General features: G+C 45.3%; 1 protein-coding gene across 5 annotated transcripts in view; it reads right to left on the bottom strand.

The window, feature by feature from the left end:
* TSPAN18 (tetraspanin 18) overlaps nt 1–19,550 on the bottom strand; it is a 105,497-nt gene extending 85,947 nt beyond the window's left edge. For 3 of the 5 annotated variants that reach the window (XM_048947961.1, XM_048947958.1, XM_048947963.1), the window contains exon 1: nt 19,400–19,550. The gene's annotated coding sequence lies outside the window, so the exon portion shown is untranslated. Of the gene's footprint in view, nt 1–2,716; nt 2,824–18,875; nt 18,916–19,399 lie in introns of those variants that run through there. The other 2 variants (XM_048947959.1, XM_048947960.1) reach the window with 2 other exon arrangements.
* Between the last annotated feature and the right edge of the window lie 319 nt (nt 19,551–19,869).

The raw sequence follows: 19,869 nt of genomic DNA, 5'->3' as shown, positions 1-19,869 counted from the left end.
CCACTATATAGATCTGAATTTAAACTGACACTTTCACATTCTCTGAAATGAATGGGAACTGGGGTGTTCGCAGCAGTAGACTAAGTCACTATCTTTCAAATTTTAATCAAGTCATCATGTGGGCCTTCACCCTTGGGAAAGCAGAACTTGAGTGCCTTTCTCAATATCACATCCAATGACGATAAAGTGACACAGCAAACTGAAGAATCCTCAGAAGAAATGTCCTTCCTTATGGCCGATGCTTTAAAGATTGATTGTTTTAAGAGGAGGATTTGATAGTAGGTTTGGCACAAGGTGGTGGTGAGAGAAAAGGCAAGGAGAAATAACAAAAAGCAACAAAATAAAATGAAATCCATCAAGGTGGGGGTTGAATGAGTGGACATAAGAAAAAAAAAACAAACAGAAGACAGGTTTTGATAAAGGTTCCTATTCACCATCACCTCTGCAGATAAGTCATTTTCATTTGGGCAACAAAGATACTGAACTGTACCAGCAGCGTCAGGACAAGCTTTACACTCAAATCAAAACATCTCTGCTTCTTCCAGCCTCAGTGGCCTAACAGAAACCTCAATTGACAGTGCCACACAGCATCATTTTATAGAGGCCTTTGATACCTTCTGCAAAGGGAATACATTCACAGAAAGAACAGTTGGTTTAAAACAGAGGAAAAGCAGTGAGAGCAAGCACATCATCTTCCAGGCTACCATAAACAACAGTGCAGATGGAACATTTTGCAAAAGACAGCTGTCACAGTTTGGGCAGAATCAGACAAAACTGCTAGCCAAGAGAAGGCTGGAAGGGGGCAATCAAAAGCAGATATACAAGAACACCCCAAGTTGCAGGAGGCCTACAAGGACCACCGAGTGCAACTCCTGGCTCCACACAGGACCACCCTCCATCCTGTTTGAGAACGCAGGACTGAGCCTGCCAAAACACTACCTTAACTTGTATTTACAATTAAATGTTGATTACTTCGATGACTAAATATCTGACTTTCACTCCAGACCAGGCACAAAGAAAACTGCACTGCTGCCACAGTAAACTGAAGCAAGAATTAACCTCAAAACATGCTTTATTTCCAACCTGCTGTCAAATGCAGTGATTCATATGACCTGCCCATACTCACCAACTCATTTCTCACAGGCTGTCTCTGCCATAGCAACAACTGAACCAGACAGGAGAGAACTGACCACAACACACCAGAAGCTCTACACCTCTGCAGACTCTTGAGCTTCCTTACCTAAAAGACATTCTGCACCCTAAACCACTTCAAACCAGGTAGTGCTTGCCGCCCTCCATAGATGTATCTCACTCTGCCTATGTGGAGACTTTGGTATATCAACTTCCAGAATGCAATTTATTCATAAATATATAATAAATATATAAAAATAAATAAATATATTTTAAAAAAAAAATCAATCAGAAGCTCTAATCTCTTACAAAGGGAAACGAAAAAAAAGAGTCAAATACCCATCAGATCTAGAAGCATAGGTGAATAAATTAAATGTCTCCAATTGACACAAGGATGAGAAGAGCATACACTATATTGAAAGGCTCTGGTTAAAGATCTCTTAGTATCAAAATTCAATTTCTTTCAGGTTTTGCAAACAACAGCCTTGGGCTGAATGCTGCCAGCCTGCCTGCAGCCTTTGAGGAGATTAGGTTATTACCAGCCAACTATGAGACTCTTAAATCCAGCATTAATCCTAATTCCCATTTAACCAAATCTTCATTGTGCAGTGAAAGCTGGCTGTGCACACATTTCCACATACATCCTGCCATGTGCAGTGATCTGTGTCGCAAACAACAGATGTTACACCTCATGTATGCTTAAGAAATACATCCTGACTTTTATTTCCAGAGAATCCCAGTAAAGAAGAATAGGGCTGGGGAAAAAAAAAAAGCCAAACTGAAATGATTTCTGGGAGACAGTTGGAATGGAATGGCTTATAACCTGAAAGCTTTTAGCAGCCAGTAACTGGAGATGTCAGCCCTGGCTTGGAAGAAAGCACCAAATCACAAGGGTATAGAGGTATATGCAACCCTGACCTCATAACAATGCAGTGGTGCTGTGTGTCAAATCATCTACTCCAAATGCCTAAAAGCAAACTATAATCATAACTTGCAAACACAAGACCACCTTAGACTCTTTTCTACACCATTTTATTCCAATTTCCTTCCAAAACACTCTTACGATCACTAAACTGTACATGGCTCCATGTTGCCAAGGTTTGCTGAACTGCCTGTGGGTGACACATTCTGCTTGTTCTGCTACTCCTGGGCAAGGTACTGATGCAAGAGACAAAGAAACCGTAGATTAGGACCAACTGCTGCTTGGTCTATTACTAGCAGGACAATTTTAGTCCTGTTAGAAGTTAACACAGTTATTTCGGGAAGATGAAAACCGCAATAATGTTTCCTGTTTTTGAAGCTCGGGAATTGACTGAAGATAGAGTCCTGCAGGCCAGCACACTCCCAGGAGAAGAAAGACGTGTTTGGCAACAGTACCTGTTACAGGCAGTAGGTCCTCCTACTGGAAGAGGAGGCTGTAGTTGTTGGAAATGGCAAACTACTATTTCCATCAATTCCAAACTCAGCATGCTGACCACTTCCTCCCAGCCCCCTTATCCCCCCTCCCCCAAACAAATGAATAAAAAAAACAACAACACAAAAAAACACCCAACCAAATAGTATGAGGTTTAGGGGCAGGCCATACCTGTCCCTTGATCAACAGGCCACACAAACAGAGGCTGCAGCAGAGCTGTGGTACAGTGCAATAACAGCCATCCAAACAACAACCAAGCTATGGTAGCTCCCCAAGTGCACGTTCCTGGTCCACAGCTAATAGGAGCCCATTCACTTTAATGGGATAGAGTTCAGCTGAATTACATTACCTTGCATTTGCCATGGGTGAAGACCACACATGGACAACAATTACAGCTCATCTAACAGCTGGTAATTTGACTGAGTGCCTGGCTTTTGGAATACTGCAAACTGGTTCACAGCTCTTTTTTGCCTAACTTCAAGGCAAAATTTGAACCAAGGACTTTCCCAGAAGGTAGCCTATCTATCCTGCTGGTGCTTATCCTGGGCATTCTTCAGACAGTCTACAAATAGGAATTAATGGAATTGTTGGAAAGAATGACTGCTCTAACAACTACAGAGATCTCTCTGAGCAGAATAGCTCCAATATGCCAACCCATTATTCCTTTGACACAAAATCACAGATTTGTCCAAGTGAGAAAATAGAGCAGCTTTCTCAGCCTCCTCAGTGATGAGCTGGATCCAAGATCCTTCTCACCTCAGAAAAAGACCAGTACACGCAAACAGGGCCATCAGCTACAAACCAGTACAGATGACTTGCAGGTTTTAGATTGTGTTTTCTGATAATCAGCGTTTCGGCACTCCTTCTTTCTGCATTCAGTCATCAGCAGGGAAAACTGGGGCTTTTAAATTATGCAGGCAATTAAAAAAGGAAGAAGTCAGACATTCCCATTTTATTCTGTACAATAATTACTCTCCCAAGGCAACTGTAAATAAAACAAACACCTGCACTGTTTTCCATCAAAGAGAAGGTAACCCATTCCCATGCAAGAAGCACACTCCACAGCTCATGGCTGCAGGACCCCTTTTTGGGCAGCCCAGGAGCCTGCTTCTCAAGTTCATCCAAAAGCCCAGCTCTGAATGATGGGCACCTTCAGAAATGGTAGAGGATTTTGTTTTGCATTTGTGCTTAGTATTTAATCTGCAGATTAACTGCATCCTTAATCACGGAAGTAAGGCTGATATGTCACACACATACAGTCCTCTAAGCCCTACTTTTCCTACTGCCAATAACGTCAACTATTAGTATGGAAGAAGGGGTTGTAATGAGTGGGAAAATGCAACTCAAGATCCACTCTCCTTGCACATGCAAAGCCAACTACAGAAACAACAGAAACAACCTATTTATGCATACAGTCTCATATTTTCAACATAAACCAACATACACTTTGTGCAAAAAAATAAGTAACTTTATGTTGAAAAAAGTAATGAGATTTTCCCAATAGAACACTAACATTTCAGAGGAAATCATTTATTATTGAAAGGTACTGTTCAGAGTACCTAAAGCTGCCCAACATGAAATGTAAGAAACAGAGAGATGAGCCCAATGGAAACAATCTTTAAGCATAAATGGCAAGCAGACTGCAACTGTCCATGCTGGGAAAAATACAAAGCACAGGGAATTAGAAAACAAATCTACTCCCTCTCACAAACACATATATACACACACACACAATGTGTTAGAAGTCACACAGGAAATTATGGTCAACAAACAGATTGGATTTCAAAAGTGTCCCATTCCCAGCTCACTACACAATAGTTTTGTCTTTATATCATTTAGAACAACCCCTTATGCCGATTTCCCCAGCTTGAGATGCCTCAAGCAAAGCAATACCTCACGATACCCTTTCTGAAAGGGAAAGAAGCATATTCCAGCCTTTCTTCTCTACCCAGTCCATTTACCTTTGGCTTGCTTCGTCTGCCCTCCTGGTTCTGTCCCTTGAGGACACCCCTGCAGCAAGCCCTCCTCTACTGCCTGCCCCTGCTCCTGCCCTAGTGTGCGCTGGCAGTCACACTCCTCTAGGTAACAAATTCAAGAGGGAAGGCGCTGCTACTTTGAAGCTGTGAAATAATTGGGCAGAGAGCTAATATTAGAAGAAAGTATGCCTTAAAAACAAAACAAACACACACGCTGAAAGTTCACTGAAACCTCAATGTCTCAGTCTTAACGGCGAGGATGTCCCTGCAGCTCAGTGATTCAGGCACTTCTAGGGGCTGAAATTATCTGGTCAGGCCTGATTAAAGATAAGCACAGACAGCTCCATTGTTCCAAGACATTTCAGAGACAGCTAAAGGAATGACAGAATCTCATGGGTTTAATAACACTCAAAGTTTCAGTTATTTATATTGCCAGTTATCTAAGTATTTACCTGGCTCCAAAGCACAACATTCACAGAATCTCTAGAGAGCTGAATGAGATATTTCCAACACGTCAAAAATCTCAGTTGAAAACCTAAATAAATAGAGCAGAAGTTTGTCACAGCTACAGTTAATATCCCAGGAGGAGGATGCTTGCCCTGCCTCCTGAGCAGACCCAGCAGCACAGAGCTAGGCAGGTCCTTGCTCCCAGATCACAGATGCCTTCTGGCAAACACACACAGCCCTCCCAGCTGTAATCCAGAGTTTGAGCCTTCCTCAGTGAAGATGGTGAGGTATGAAATCCAGAAGAATCAGACCTGCAGCTGGGACAAGCCATCCAGTGCCAGGACATGGCTGGATGGGCTGTGCTGACCCCTCACACAACAGATACATCTCCAACACTGTGGACAGGGTACACATCCTAAAAACTGGTTGGGGAAGCACGGAGTGTCTGCACTACCATTTACCAAGTCTGGGAAGAGTCTTAGGAGTTATCCAGCCTGGTTTCCACTTCCTTTTTCCTTGGGTGCTACCCTCCCCACAGGGCGCTGGTTGCAGCATTACCTGATTGACACCACACCTGCAGACTGGAACAAACGAGCATTCAGAACCCCTCCATCCTTCTTCCTTATTGATAGGAGAAGTTGTGGCTAACAGAGGTAAAAAGCCACTTGAAACTTAATTTCTGTCTGGACCATGCTTTTTTGTGGTTAAAAAACATCATTCTTCCCCACTACCACCCCAATTGCTCTGTATGTTGAGAGTTAAAATAGACAGCAGAACCATTAGCATTTTGATAGCTTTCCACACAAGTATAGCATAAAGTCTTTAAAATTCATTGCATTGAGATAATCCTTCAAGTCTAGATTTCCTCCTCAGCTTGAGGCAACCAAGGGGTTTTCTGCCTCTTAATACCTTAATAGGAAGCTCCAAGGAGCCGCCAAACTAGAGGTCTCAAATACACTCAAGAAAAGCAGAGTCTTGAAGTTCAAGAGAAGCCATGTGAAGTGTCTGAGGTTGAATTAAGAAACAAACACAGGGGCATCATCTTAGACACTGCAGTCCCCCAGAGACCCCAGCTTCTGTACACCACAGCTCACAGCTGCTGCCTTTCTTTCAGAGCACAAAGCACTCCCAGCATCCACTAATTGCAGCTACCACCGAGGGCACTCAGCATTTCTTAAAATGAGCAAATTAAAACCTTGACCCGGATTCAGCACAAGCTCGGGGACTGGAGGCTCCTTGTCAGGATCAAGGCTGAATTTGTTAATACTAGCACAATTTCAAGAGCAAAGCTGTGGCTTTGAACTGCATAATTGGCATTAATACTCAGCAACTGCAAACTTGTGCCTGGGAAGTTTCTGCGGCGTGTGCCTTAAGAATTCTAAAGCACATTGCTTTCCCAGGGAAGCACCCAGCACTGCCTCAGGGCGAGGAAAGCAGCCATCTCATCACCTCCTGCCAGTGATTAGGATTTCTGCAGTGAAACGGGCTGGGTGCTGCAGGACGGCAGCACATCTGAGAGATCACCATCTTTCAGGACTTGAGGAGTCACTAACTTGTTAAGGACAATTAGGCCTGATTACATTTTCCCTGCACAGGCTTTTTCCTTTGAACAGACTGCTACCCAGCAATGTTCATTAGAAACCTGTGCACACTTCTAACGAAGGTTAACCAGTCAAAAGTGCAGTCAAAAGAAGCCAAGAGCAGCAGCGCATGCACTGCAGTGGGAGGTAGAAAACTGAGGTTCAGATCCAAGGGCTGTGACCCATAGTCTCCCACGCTCTGTTCGTGCATCCCCAAACCACAAATGTGCATTAATTTGGCTGAGATAAGAAACTCCAATCAATCGTCTCAAAACTTCAAAAACTGTTTGTTTTTCCTATGAGAAACAAACAACCAGAGCTTATTTCACAGAGAAAAAGGTGCTTTATCCAAATTTAGTGAATGCATAATTAACACAGTGAAGAAAAGGGAAGACTTTAACAACAGAACTCTGAGCTATCACAACATTCAGCTCCATGAAATTAGTAGGGAAAGCTATTGATTTAACTGGCAAAACTCTCCCTCTAAGACAGGAAATATTCCCTTTCCCATTTTTCAAGCCCAAAATATATCTTCTAGGAGCAGAATTTGGATAGGTCCTGTTAAGGAAGAAAGTGATAATGGCCCTTTCTAATAATAATAATAATAATAATAATAATAATAATAATAATAATAGATTTCCTGTTCTCTTATCTGTCCCAAGTTTCTTGCATCACCATTGTCAAGTCATTCAGATTTGACACACATCAGTAAAACAGTTGCCAGTAAACAGAATTCTCTGCCTGCAAAAGGCGTCACAAAGAGTCCATTTGCAACTGTGAGATGCTGAGATCTGTGGACCACACATAAACTCTTGATAACAAAGTGACAGGCAATGACTGCGACTCACAGCAGAGAGGCTGCATGTGCCAGGGTGATCTGAGCACCACTCAGGAAGGGAAAGCACACACAGGCAGTTCAGGTGCCTGCCCATGCTGCTCACTCAAGCAAACTGCCCACTTCATTATCTACCAATCAATCTCCAAGTGATGTCCAGGAGTATACACACAATCACAAACACTTCTACCAATGCAAATCTTCTGTCAATTGCATTTACGGCTATCAGAAAGGTGAGAAAATTACCTTATCAATTTCAACAACTGCATCTGTTTCACTACTTCCTTGCTAAGCAATAGTGTATCTGGACATATCCTTACCATTCTTTATCACAAGGAAAAAGGCTCAGGGAGGTTAGAAAAGATGGAGGAAGCAATAAGTCCTTTCCACGCAGAGTCACGGTGCTGCAAGGCAGCCAAACAGAGGCCATCTGGCATTTAATAACATTCTATTTGAAAATCAATGTTTGGGCTCACTCCATACTGTTGCACTTCATAAAGAATCAATGATCAGAGCTGAGTGACAGCCTATAGATATAATCTTATACTGGATACTGGAAAAAAGGTCCACTCCATGGCTTCTTTTGGGCTGCTCAGCTTTACATGACCAGCCCTAGACTGCAACACTGAAGACTTCAGGACAGCTCCAGCCACAGAAAGGATTTTGCATGTCAGTCTGAGTGTGCAGCCCTCATCTGAATTCTGGCTCCAGATCACATCTTTGAGACATGCATTTAAGTTGACAACTTAGTGAGAAAATGATTTCATTAATGAATTTTTTTTTCAATTCTCCACCCTGATTCTGGAGAATCCTAAATCAACGGTTTACTTTTCTCAGTAATTCAAGTACATTTAACTAATATAAAGAACACAGGCATGCAATGGATGCAGAGCAGTCTGCTCATTCACTGATTAGAAGATGCATGCTGACCATCCCGAAATATCAGCCGTCACTCAGAGCAGAATCTAAGCCTCTGAAGAAAAGCAGCAGCTTATCTTCATCCTCCTGGGTACCTAGGGAACCTCAGCAATCAGCTTCTTAAAGGCTTCTTTAGAGGTTCCTTCAATGACTGCAACCAAAAGAAGTAAGAGGCAGAAAACTGCTGATGTTTCAATTGAAGATAGACTTAGTTAAAAATACTGACGTAAGAAATAACACCAATCTAAAAAATGAAAACTAAGAGATCATTGTCATCTAATATTTCAAAAGAGATACTGTCTACTTATCACCAAAAACATTAAAGCAAGGCTTAAAGCGTTTTTGTTCTTTTTTAAAGGCTTTGTATCTGGGGTTTGCCCCCCTTACACACGTTGGAGCTCTTCTCACACCCAGGAGCAGTTTGAGTTCACAGAGGATCCAGAGCTGACAGCCTGCTGTGGGTCCCAGAGCCATCAAAGCTGCAGGACAGATATCCTGGCTCTGGCTGCCAGCTGCTCAGGCCGTCTGCTGCCCTGTGCTTTCACCTGGTGTGAACACACCTCATGCCTCCTGCTTCAACTTGAAGGAGGAAGCAAAAACAAAAAAGGCAAGCTCAGGCTTTTCATCTACTACAGTGTGAACAAAAGGCTTCTTGAAACAGGTCAGCAGAGACCATCAGAGGATGCATTTGGCTTTTGGAAACAGGAAACTCCCATTATTTAAACCTCAATTACACAGCAACAGCTTGGAACCTTTTGCCTTTAAAAGGAGCGTTTTTTTCTTCGCCCATGCAAAAAAGCAACTTAAAATAACAGCTTCCCCCACTTTGCCACATCTCACCCTTCCTTTTTTGAAAGCTGGAATTAAAATCCAAAGAATAGGCAGGGTGGGATTCTGACACAGTGAGATCTGGGTAAGCACCTTATGCAGCACATCGGGATGCACGTGACTGAGGGGCCCAGGAGCACCCACGGCCTGCAGCTTTGGTCACAGACAGCAACCACAGAGGTCAAATGCCCTGGGTAAGACACATCTCACTTCCTAGAGACCTCAGCCTGGCTACCTTCTCACTCTCCAAGGAGGATTAAGAAAGTATGAAGAATGAACCATTTTGCTCTCCTCCCCATTAAATGGGAGGAGTGAGGAAAGTGGAGGAGAGAGGCCTCCTGCTGCACCACGTGTTACCCCTGGCTCTGCTGAGCTCACTGTAATCAACCAGCATGCGTGTGTTTCATCCTCTTCCAGGCAGCTCCTCTCTTGCCCTAAGCATTATTTTTCATACCCTGCCCAACAACAATGGCCCAGGCACAAACATATCAGCAGTGCTCAGCTCTGTTTTCCTTGGCTGCTTCAGGTGGTTTTCTAACAATGCTCCTCAGAGAGGGCAGGAGCTTAACAGTGTTTTCATCCTATAATCTCTTGTGAAGTCCTGACCCTGCCAAAAACACCAGAAGTGCTTCGTGGACAGTTGCTCTTCTCCTTTTCTCTTATTCCCTTAGGGATGAAGCTATGAAATCCACCTTGGAACTCTTCATGCAAAACCTCTCATGCACTGGAACAGCAGTCTTGTGGTTAGGCCATGCATATCTGGCATGTGAGGAACCTGCTTTCAGGACCCCATTTTGGATTTGTGTACATAGGTGAAAAACCCAAACGGCCTGACATCTGGCCAGTATCTCTGTTTTGACTAAGAAATTCTGTTCCAAACCCAAGAAATTCACCCAAGGAGAACTGAGTGGAGACCAGCTCTTTCCCACAAAGCAGCACTGGTTTCAATAAATCAGCATTTTTCTTCAGGCAAATCGTTTCCTTGAAAAAACTCCGAGCCAGTCCCAGTCCTGAGCAGTAAGTAATGTGGTTTCAGCTGAGGGTGCAAGCTGGAAAGCAGCCTGCCCAGCAACGGCTCTGCTCAGAACACCTCAACTTCTCCAAGCCAAAGGAACCAGCGAGGCTTCCTGAAGTCTGTGCTCTGACACTTCAGGTTTCTCTCGTCTTCTAACTGTATTGTTTAACAGCGGAAAGGAGGCGTGGTGGGAAAACCTCACACACTCCGTTCCTGTTTACATCACTTGTTCCTCTGTCTGTGTGATCCGAGTGTCAAAATGTTGCTGATGTCCAGAAACATGTAAGCATATGTACATGGGGGGAAGCTCCAGAGCCCAGCCTGTGTATCATGTGGGCCAGACGCTAGGGCAGCTTTCCCCTCTGTGGCTGTAAGGAAACCTGACAGAGAGCGAGCTAAAAGAAAACACACAGTAATGCACAAACGTACCTCCGTCTGTCTTGCTGTTTTAAGACGCTTCCTGTGAGCTCACTTGAAAGTGCCTCCAAAAGTAAGGCCTTCTTAAGCTAGGTTCTTCAAAAAGAATGCTTTTCCCCTTCTAAACGCAGGGTTTTATGTGCAATACAGGATTATCCTATATAGGTCACTGACACTCCATGGAAACTTGTAAAAGAAGGACTATTTAGATAGACAGCTCTATTCCCACACTAAGTTTTTTTTTTTTGCTTCTCTTCCTTTATTGCCATGAATATTTCAAGTGGAACAACAGCTTTGTGCCTTTGAGGTTATCTGCTCCCACTGCCACTTCCCCACCCGGAGCTATAATCCTACGTTTGTCACAAACCCAGCCGCTGTGGCAGAAGTTATTATGGTTACAATCTGCAGATTATAGCAACTTTTAATAGGGGATAAGCAGCAGGAAAAGGTGAGCTTAAGCAGCAAAGAGCCTGCTGGTTCAAAGGACTCTATTATTAATATTTATTATTTTTAAACATTCACTGAGTGCTGTAGAAGATAAAAGAATGAGCTGAACGCAAGAACCAAGGAACCAAGTTGATACAAGACAAGGCAACGAGAGAGCATAAAGAATGAGTGCACTGTCTGGAAAGGAGGGAAGCTGGAGGAGAGGCAGCAACAGCCAGGAAAAAAACCCACACCTTTTGTAAGCAAGATGTTCCTAATGGCAAGAAGTCTGAAGAGAATTAAAGAATTCCTCAATATCTAATCAGAACTGCTCCCCATAGGGAATTTTCTGAGCACTATTACAAGGCATTGGCATATCTTTAAAGAGCAGAGCTTTGATCATAAAATGCAAGAGCGTGGAGCATGGGGGAATTGGAAAAACCACAAAAGGAAATGCAACTGCATCACCCTGTGGTGCAAAGGTGAAATCCAGCCCTGGACAGATGCTTTACAAAGCTCCAAGTAAATCCATTCAGACTGCACGAGAAATACTTCTTATCTGGGATCCCTATCCTAGACAAGTTCTTCCAGCCCACAAATCCTTTGACCCTGTTGTTCCAGAATGACTCTAAGCTGGTATTTCTCTTCCCTAACAAAGATGCAAGCTGGTGGTTTACACCACATAAAACCTCCGCACTTCCAAACTGCAGACCATGGGGCTTCTCAGTTCCAGCCCCTTTATCAAGATCAGCCAACAAGAACACCTATCATACTCGTGTACTGAGGCTTCTGTCTCCACACAGCTGGCAAAGCAGATGCTCAGAGAAGGAATGCAAGTTGCCCGCAGCTGAAGAGGCTTTATTCACAGCAGCCTGATCCTAGCAGTACTGGCATTTGCACTGCTCAGTTCTGAGCACAAGTTCTGAGATGGATTCAGATATCCTTATTGGTCTCTTCTAACTAGAAATATTCTATTATTCTATGAAAATCAATGACAAGGCTTGAGAGGGAGAGCCCACTTGTTTCCCAATTCTGTTGTATTCCCATGCAATACTTCAAAGCTGCTCCCATCACACTGCAGAAATACTAACTGAAATCCACTGCTTGTGATGCTCGGAAATACCTGCAGTGGCATTAACAAATAAAATTAATGTTTTAAAGTTAAACCAACTTTTCTCCTGCCAAGCCATCTTCATTGCAGTATCAAAATACAAACACAAAATGCAAAGCACTAGACCTTCTATTCCTTCCAGCACAGTGAGGGAATAAAAAAGAAAAACAATAAAGACCTTCATCCATCCAGCTTTTAGGAAGTCTGTTCCTTCTTAATCTCATCAGACTACTGCTCATGACTGATGTGACCCAACAAACATTTAAAAGGACAAAATCATTTCTTCATACCTTCACACCAGAGTGGCAAAGAGCCACTCTGAGCTCAAATCCACCCCAGTCTGTATGGTCTTTTTTCAAGACTGCTGACCCAGAGTCAGCATCACATCAGCAAGGCATTACATTGTCAGTTCTCAGGCTGTTGAAGGAAAACATAGGTCAAAGACCTATTGGTGATTCCAGCCTCATGCCTTGAGCATTTGCAGAACTAATTGCAGAAGAATCCCAGCACTTCCTGTATCTTATCTGTATGTAACAGTGTGGTTCAACTCCAGAAGACCCATTACGTGTCTGTGCTTCAGCCACGGCCCCATAGGAAGCAAAAGCTTTGCTGATCAACACAAGATAAGCACCTGCTTTGACAATTCCCCTCTGACATTAACAGGAACAAAGGACACCCAGCAGTTCAGAAATACACCAGATCCAAAGTCTGCCCCTCTAAGAACACTTGAAGATATTCGGTCCTTCATTCTCAGTTATTTCTCATGCATATGCACTGTAGACCCCGTTTAAGCCCAACCAATTATTACCAGCCAAGAAGGACATAAAAAGCACTGTTATCATGAACTCACTGAAATAAGAACATTGACAACAGCGACTCCCATTGCAAATGCTGAGTGTCCACGTTGCTATCTCATTTACCCAGCAGTGAATTCAGAGAAGCTCACTGAGAAGGTACTGTGAGCCTCAGAGAGGTCCCTGAGCAAGGAGTTCCCAGCAGGTTTGAGCCAGCCCAACCAAGCCAAGCAGCTCTCAGTACAAGAAGATCTGGTTCCCTGAACTCCCCAAGAAATGAGATGTGCCATTAAGTGAGCCAAGAACAAGTCCCTTCCCTGTTTTCCCAGCATAATGTGTTCCAGCTCAGTGCCCGGCCAGGGCCTTGTCTCAAGAACAGGCACAGTGCCAGTCAGCTCATTTGGTCCATTTTTTCCCCTGAAGAAGCGCGGACATCACCATCTAGTGCAATCTTTATTATCCCAAACTCCCTCCGCATTACACTGAGCTTTTCATAAAGAGTAAATATAGTAACTGTTTCCACAATAACGTTAAAAATACACTAACAGATTCAATTCAACGGATGAAATAGGGCCATAAATACATATGTCTAGCAGCGTGACCAAAATCACCCCTCTTCAAACTGGGCACAGGGCCATGAAGGAAAGCTGCTAGCGCTACAATTGCATTGCTGAGCCCTGTGAGAAGCACGGAGCTGGAGCAGTCAGCGCGGGAAAGCTGCATGCTGTACCCAGCCCAGGGCCCCTCAGCCCCTGCCAGGCTGTGCCTGAACCGCAGGGAACAAGTCACCATATGGACCCCCACCCCGCCTGCTCAGCTGTCCCCTTGGCTTTCCAGGCATTTGGAATGGCATATAATTTATTTAAAGCTGTTTATGACTCGAGCGAGAAGTTTGAAAGAATATAAGAGCTATTATTATCTCTGCTGTACTTCATGACTTTTCACATTAGCAGCTCGGTGCCGTTACACTTCCCTGTGATCAACAAGCTGCTCCATGCACTGCTTCCCCAGGATCAAATGGGGCAAGCTGCAGACCACAAGGCAGCACAACAGCACCCAGAGATACGGCTGCTCCAACAGGGCTGTACTCAACCAAACGGGAGAGCGAGAAGGACAGAAAGAGGGGAACAGGCTGAATACAGACAGCAGCTGAGCTGAGAAAATCCAAACCTACGTCCTGATTCACAAGATAATTGCAGACCCTTTCATAACCATGTCCAGTAATAGGGAGGGCACGGATGACAGTTTCAGCGCTGCATTTCATCTAAAGCATCCTCTCTTTCTTCCTGAATTGATACACTACTCAAAAAAATGGAAATCCGTGTGGGTTTAGCAATGGGTACTTCTACAGTGACCTGCCTATTTATTTACTAGACAGCTGCATGTTTCCATTTCAGACCAAGTTTGTGTAAATATATAGCAAAAGGAACACCCTGACAGCAAAATAAACCACCACAGACATAAAAGACAAAAACCGCTAACGAAACTGATTGTAGGGATTCCTACATGTCATGAGGGATCCAGTACAGAAATAGGAGCCTTCCCAGAAGCTTGACTGCTCTATCATCTTTAAGGACAGCTACAAAATATCAGGTTTGTGGTTTGCTTGATTTTTAAAACTTAGGCTGGATATCTTCAGCTGCCCAGCAATCATGAATCATCCACATGGAGATGTGACCATCCAAGGCCTCCTGCGTCAAGATACCCTCAGAAGGGAACTGATTCCAAATCTCACAGAACTCACTAGAATTCCTGGCCTCTGTCTTTAGCTCTGCAGAAGACCAGTGAAGGATTCTACCAGCTGGAAAAGCCCTGGAAAACACATGCTGCTTCCCCTCAGCTTGGGCTGAAAGGAACTCCCCAAGCCCATTCCCAAAGAGCAAAGGCGGCAGAGGTGCAAAAGCAAATCTCATCTGGGGTCAATTCATAAAACACCTTTAAATTATTTGTTTCTTTAAACCTTACCTGTGCAAAAAAATAAATAAAAGCATCCTGACAAACTAGTCCAGCAGCTGGTGCGTTAACAAAACAAGATCAATGCAACACTTTCTTATGGCCTCTTCTTTCAGTCTTGGGTCATTTATATTAAATCAGACCATGAGGGATCTGCACCAACAGCTAAGCAATGGCTCAGTGCTCCATGGCAAGAGGTGGGGAGAAGGAGAAAAAAAAAAAGAAAAAAAAAAAAGTCCCATTGATTATTTGATAGGCACTGAATTCATGTGAATTCTCTGGAACTAAGGGACAAGGTAATTCATGCATCATTTTGGAAACTCAAGACTCCTCAAGCGCAGGGAACAGAAAATAAGAAAGTTTACTGCAGGGGAAGGAATGGGAGTGAGGGATGCTGAGCCTCTTCTGTGTAACTAGCAATAGGACTAGAGGGAATGGCCTCAAGTTGTGCTGGGGAGATTCAGGTTGGACGTTGGGAAAAACTTCTCTGAAAGAGTGGTCAGGCTCTGGAATGGGCTGCCCAGGGAGGTGGTAGAATCGCTATCCCTGGAGGTGTTCAAGAAACACTTAAATGTTGTACTGAGGGACACGATTTAGTGGGAAATATTGGTGGTAGGTAGACAGTTGGACTGGATGATCTTGGAGGCCTTTTCCAACCTTGGTGATTCTATGAGCACTGCAGACCTAAACAATGGTAGGGCTGAATGCAACTCTGCTGTCATATCAATTAGAAACAAGACAGAAATGATCATGAGACAACAAGTCTCTAGTCAGCTGAACATCCCTTCACTGGAAACCATAATGAAAGTCCAGCAATACTTCCAGTGGTGGGAGGGGAGACAACAACACAACGTAGCCAAGGAAGCTTTAGAAGGGATAAGCAGCAGGAGACACAGTACAGATATCTGGACCAATTTTTCTGAGCAACCTAAGAAATTGCTTATAAGGGAATAAGCAAATAGCCTACTGCTACCATCTTAGGGCAGAAACAAGTAGGCTGTGTCCTTTCTACACTAAAACACTACTTGGTTTTAAGTTTCCATTTTGAAGTCACAGCTACAAACTTCTACTTCCCAAAGCAAGTGCCTTTCCAATTTCCATTTTACTACTAAAAAAAAAACAAGAAAAATGAATTTAAAATCTTTCCCTCGGGTTTTGTTGATACCAATTTAAGTTTGGGAAAATAATTACATGAACATTAGTCAGAAAGACTCTTTAAAGAAAAGCAAAAGTAGTGTTTAAAAATACAACATTGGGTTTGTAAACAAATGCCAAACAAGAGCTACTTCACCAGCCTCTAAGGATTACCAAGAAGTATAGATGCTCATCTGGTTTAATTACAGCTCCCACACAGACCTTGGATCTACCACCACCTCATGCAGTGACTCATCCTCAAGATGTCAAGAACTAAGCACTGCCTCACAGAACCCCCTGAACACAACATGGACCACTGTCTGCTTATTTAGGTATTTGGAGCCTCAGCTTTTTTGCGGCATCTGAACTTCTTGTTTCAAGTCCTTCCTGAGCCAAGACCCACGGCCCCATAAAGCCAATAGCTTCTGTTTGCAGAGCAGTGGTGTCTGTTTTCCTGCAGCCTGGTGAGAACGGACAGGACTAGAGATAATTAAATAAAAACACAGGAACTGCATTATTTATTTTGAAGGAAAACGCGTCTTCTAGGAAGAAAGTCCTTTATTTGGGCAAATCTGTAAGCTGTTTATCAGCTTAAACTCATTATCTGCCCATATGGTCTTAGCACTATGATTTAAAAAAATGGGCATGCACCAGTTGATGAAATGTCATCTGCCCTTATGCCAGAACCCAGTATTTTTGCATTGACGTCAAATTAGGATCCTTGCCACTAGTAAAGGACTACCATAAGGATAGTCATAATATTTTAATTATGAAGAGATCTCACAGAAGGCAGCAAGGAAGGCAAGAAAATCCATTCACAAAAATCACCAAGACAGTTGATTCACTTTTTTCCTCCTCTGCTCTAGTTATTTTGTTTGGGGAGGCAGGGTGGGAAGAGAGAACTAGTTTAAAGGAAAAAAAAAAGCATGAGAATGAGAAGCTAGAGCCAATAAACACACATCAAAGCATGAAATGGCTCTGCTTCAACTGACTACAGTATTCAACCTGGGATAGATTAAGGGGAGATAAAAGGTGCTAGGAGTGAAAATGCTGCCCCTACAGCAGCACAGACCCCTCATGAGTTTGGCCCCAAAGCGTCAACCCCACCAGGTCCCTCACACTGCAAGTGGCAAACACATGAGATAGACCAGTTCAGAGGGACCCAAACTAAGCAAACTCAACGGGGTTCTGCTGCACACAGTGAGGTGGTCCAAAGCCCTTCCTGCTCCCCCACTGCAGAGCAGGAGCTGCATCCATCGATCCTGTGAATCACAGTGAGCCGCAGGAGGCAGGAGCAAAGGTTTAGCACAGGGCATTAAACCTGGCTGCCCGAGCTGTCACCTCGCTTATTCCACAAACAGTGAAACAAATTGGAGTCACAGTGACAGATGTTACTCATGTTTTATGAACTGCAGTGTTATTCCTGGTTACAGCAATTGTTTCTGCCTTTTAACAACAGACCTGCAATGCTGTGTGTATGAAATCGTTTGAATTAAACAGCATACAGACAACTTGGCAAAAGAATTAAAGATAGCTCAGCATTTTCATATGCGCACAGCCATTCCTGTTTCCCTTCTGCCCAGCCCCACCCTGAGAAGTATAATGCACGTGAGAGCAGCCAAAAGTGAGATCACGCCAGGACAGAGCTGTGTGTTGCCATCAGCTGAGACACAAACACCCGCATCCCCACTCTTCTTTGTGGAAAAGAAAAAAACGAGACAAAACACCCCTGAGCCTCCTCTTGGTCCAGCATGGGGGGGAGATAAAGTTGCTGGGCTCCATTCTGACATCTTAGGCAAGTCTGGAAATGACAGTCCAACACTCTTCCCAGCATGCCGCATCCTCACGCCCCGGAGAGAATAAAGGGATTTCCCCATGATTTACAAAGGAAATATAGCATTCCTGCCTTAGGAATGAAGGCAGCCCCCAAGCTGGCTGGCTTGCCCGTACCTGTGGGGTGAGCAGCTGTACAGAGTATGGGGATCCAACATGGCACGCAGCCCTCACACCAGCATCCCCAGGGCCAGGCTCCCACCTGGGGCTTGATCCTGCCCTGCCACTCAGATGTACACTGACATTTTGTGCCTCCCCTGTCTCCATTCACCTGCGTCTCTTCTGGGGTTAGACCCAGCTCCTCCAGTTAATTAATCTGCAGGAAACAGAAGTCTTCTCTCAATGTTGGGGCAGCCTGGGCTACCTTGGAGAAGTTAGGGCTCTTCCTTGCCCCTTCTCACCCCCCAACCTTTGCATTCATGGCAACAGCACTGCTTGGTGCTTCAGCCAGCGCCAACAAAAGCAGCGCCTCGGCCACAACAAACATGAAATATTAACTGCCTTCCCAGGAGGGTCGGCCGGCTGAACCCTCTGAACATACAACACAAGTATTGCAGAGACAGCAGGCGGCAAAGAAGCACATACATCACACTGCACAGCCTACACTTGACAAATTCTCCCCAAACTATGCAAAAGAAAGCGCGCACCTAGGTCTTCCAACAACATTCCTATCATTTGCTCTCAGCTCGTATACTTTTGAGACTAAACAACTGCTGCCCCTTATGAAAGCACTGAATACCACTCTACTGGCGGAGCCCATGAAGCACTTGAGCATATCCCATGAAACGGAGACAACTACAGTAAGAGCACACACTTTTTACTTGCTAGTAAAAAGCCAGGGAGAGTCGGTACTCAGAACAGAGTGCAGCCAGCCGGGCACACAGCCATGGCCAGCACGCTCCTGCCCAACCAGAGCTGGTAGCCACTGGCTATTCCAGGGAATGCGTGCCTACGATCTATTAATTGCATCCAAATTCTCTGTTATTAAAGAAATACAAGCAGCAAGCACGCAGATCTTAACATCTGCCAAGGAAAGCATGATGGATAAATGAATTACACTTACCAAAGAGCGCAATGCATAGAGAACGCTGCCTACTCGCTTGCTACAACACATAAAGGCAAAAGTTAGGCTCAGACTCCAGGTGCCAGATGCACGGCTTACAACGACCGCCCATCCCAGCGGGATGGCAGCTCACCAACGCGCTGTTACCGCCCTAAATCCCTATCAGACAGCAGGGACGGACAGCGGTCTGCACATCAGCAGCGGATGACACACTCCCACCGCCAACTCACCCCTCCTTCAGCCCGGCTCCAGGGGCGGCCGCGCACCCGCAACACCACCGAGGCACGGCGCTCAGCGAACCCTCCCACTGTTTTTACGGCGACGGGTCTCGGAAACACCGAAATGCTGAGTGTGGGGACCGCGGAGCCGCCGGTCGGAGCCTTCAGCCTCAGGACCACCCCCTCCCCGCGCCTGCCGAGCCGCCTCCCCGCGCCCCGGGCGCTGCGGAGCCGGTACCCCGTCTGGCACCGCGAGTCTCCGGGCAAGGCGGGCGGCTCGCCTCAGAGCGAGTCTCGGCCCTTTACCTGCCGGCGGCGGCTCCCGGAGCCCGGCCGAGCTGGGGCGAGCGGGCGGCTCTCGGAGGCTGCGCTGCGCTCCCGTCGCCGTACGCACCCCGTGCCCGGAGCCACGGAGCGCCCGAGCCGCCAGCGCAGCCGGCTCCACCTCCGGCCGTGCCCTGCTCTCCGCCCCCGGGCCGGCCCAGCCTCCTGGCCGCGCCCCGGCCCGCCCCGCTAGTGGCTGCCCCGCGTCCCGGTGCCCGGGCCGGGGAGAGCCGGGGGCGCCTCGATGTCCCGTGTTCGCAGAACCGAGTGAGGGATGGGAGGTTTGCGGACCTGGGACTTACGGAGCGCTCCCGAAGTGCGCGCAGAGATCTGCCAAGGGCACGTGAGAGTGGCACCGCGGCACCCCTGGCAAACCTTTCAAAAGCACACAGCAAGGCAAAGACTGCCCTTGTTTGTGACACAGGAAAGCAGCCCTTTTAAGCCTGGTTTCC

Source organism: Lagopus muta, chromosome 6 (assembly GCF_023343835.1).
Source record: "Lagopus muta isolate bLagMut1 chromosome 6, bLagMut1 primary, whole genome shotgun sequence".
NCBI classification, from domain to species: Eukaryota; Metazoa; Chordata; class Aves; order Galliformes; family Phasianidae; genus Lagopus; species Lagopus muta.
This window is presented reverse-complemented; position numbering and strand designations above follow the sequence as displayed.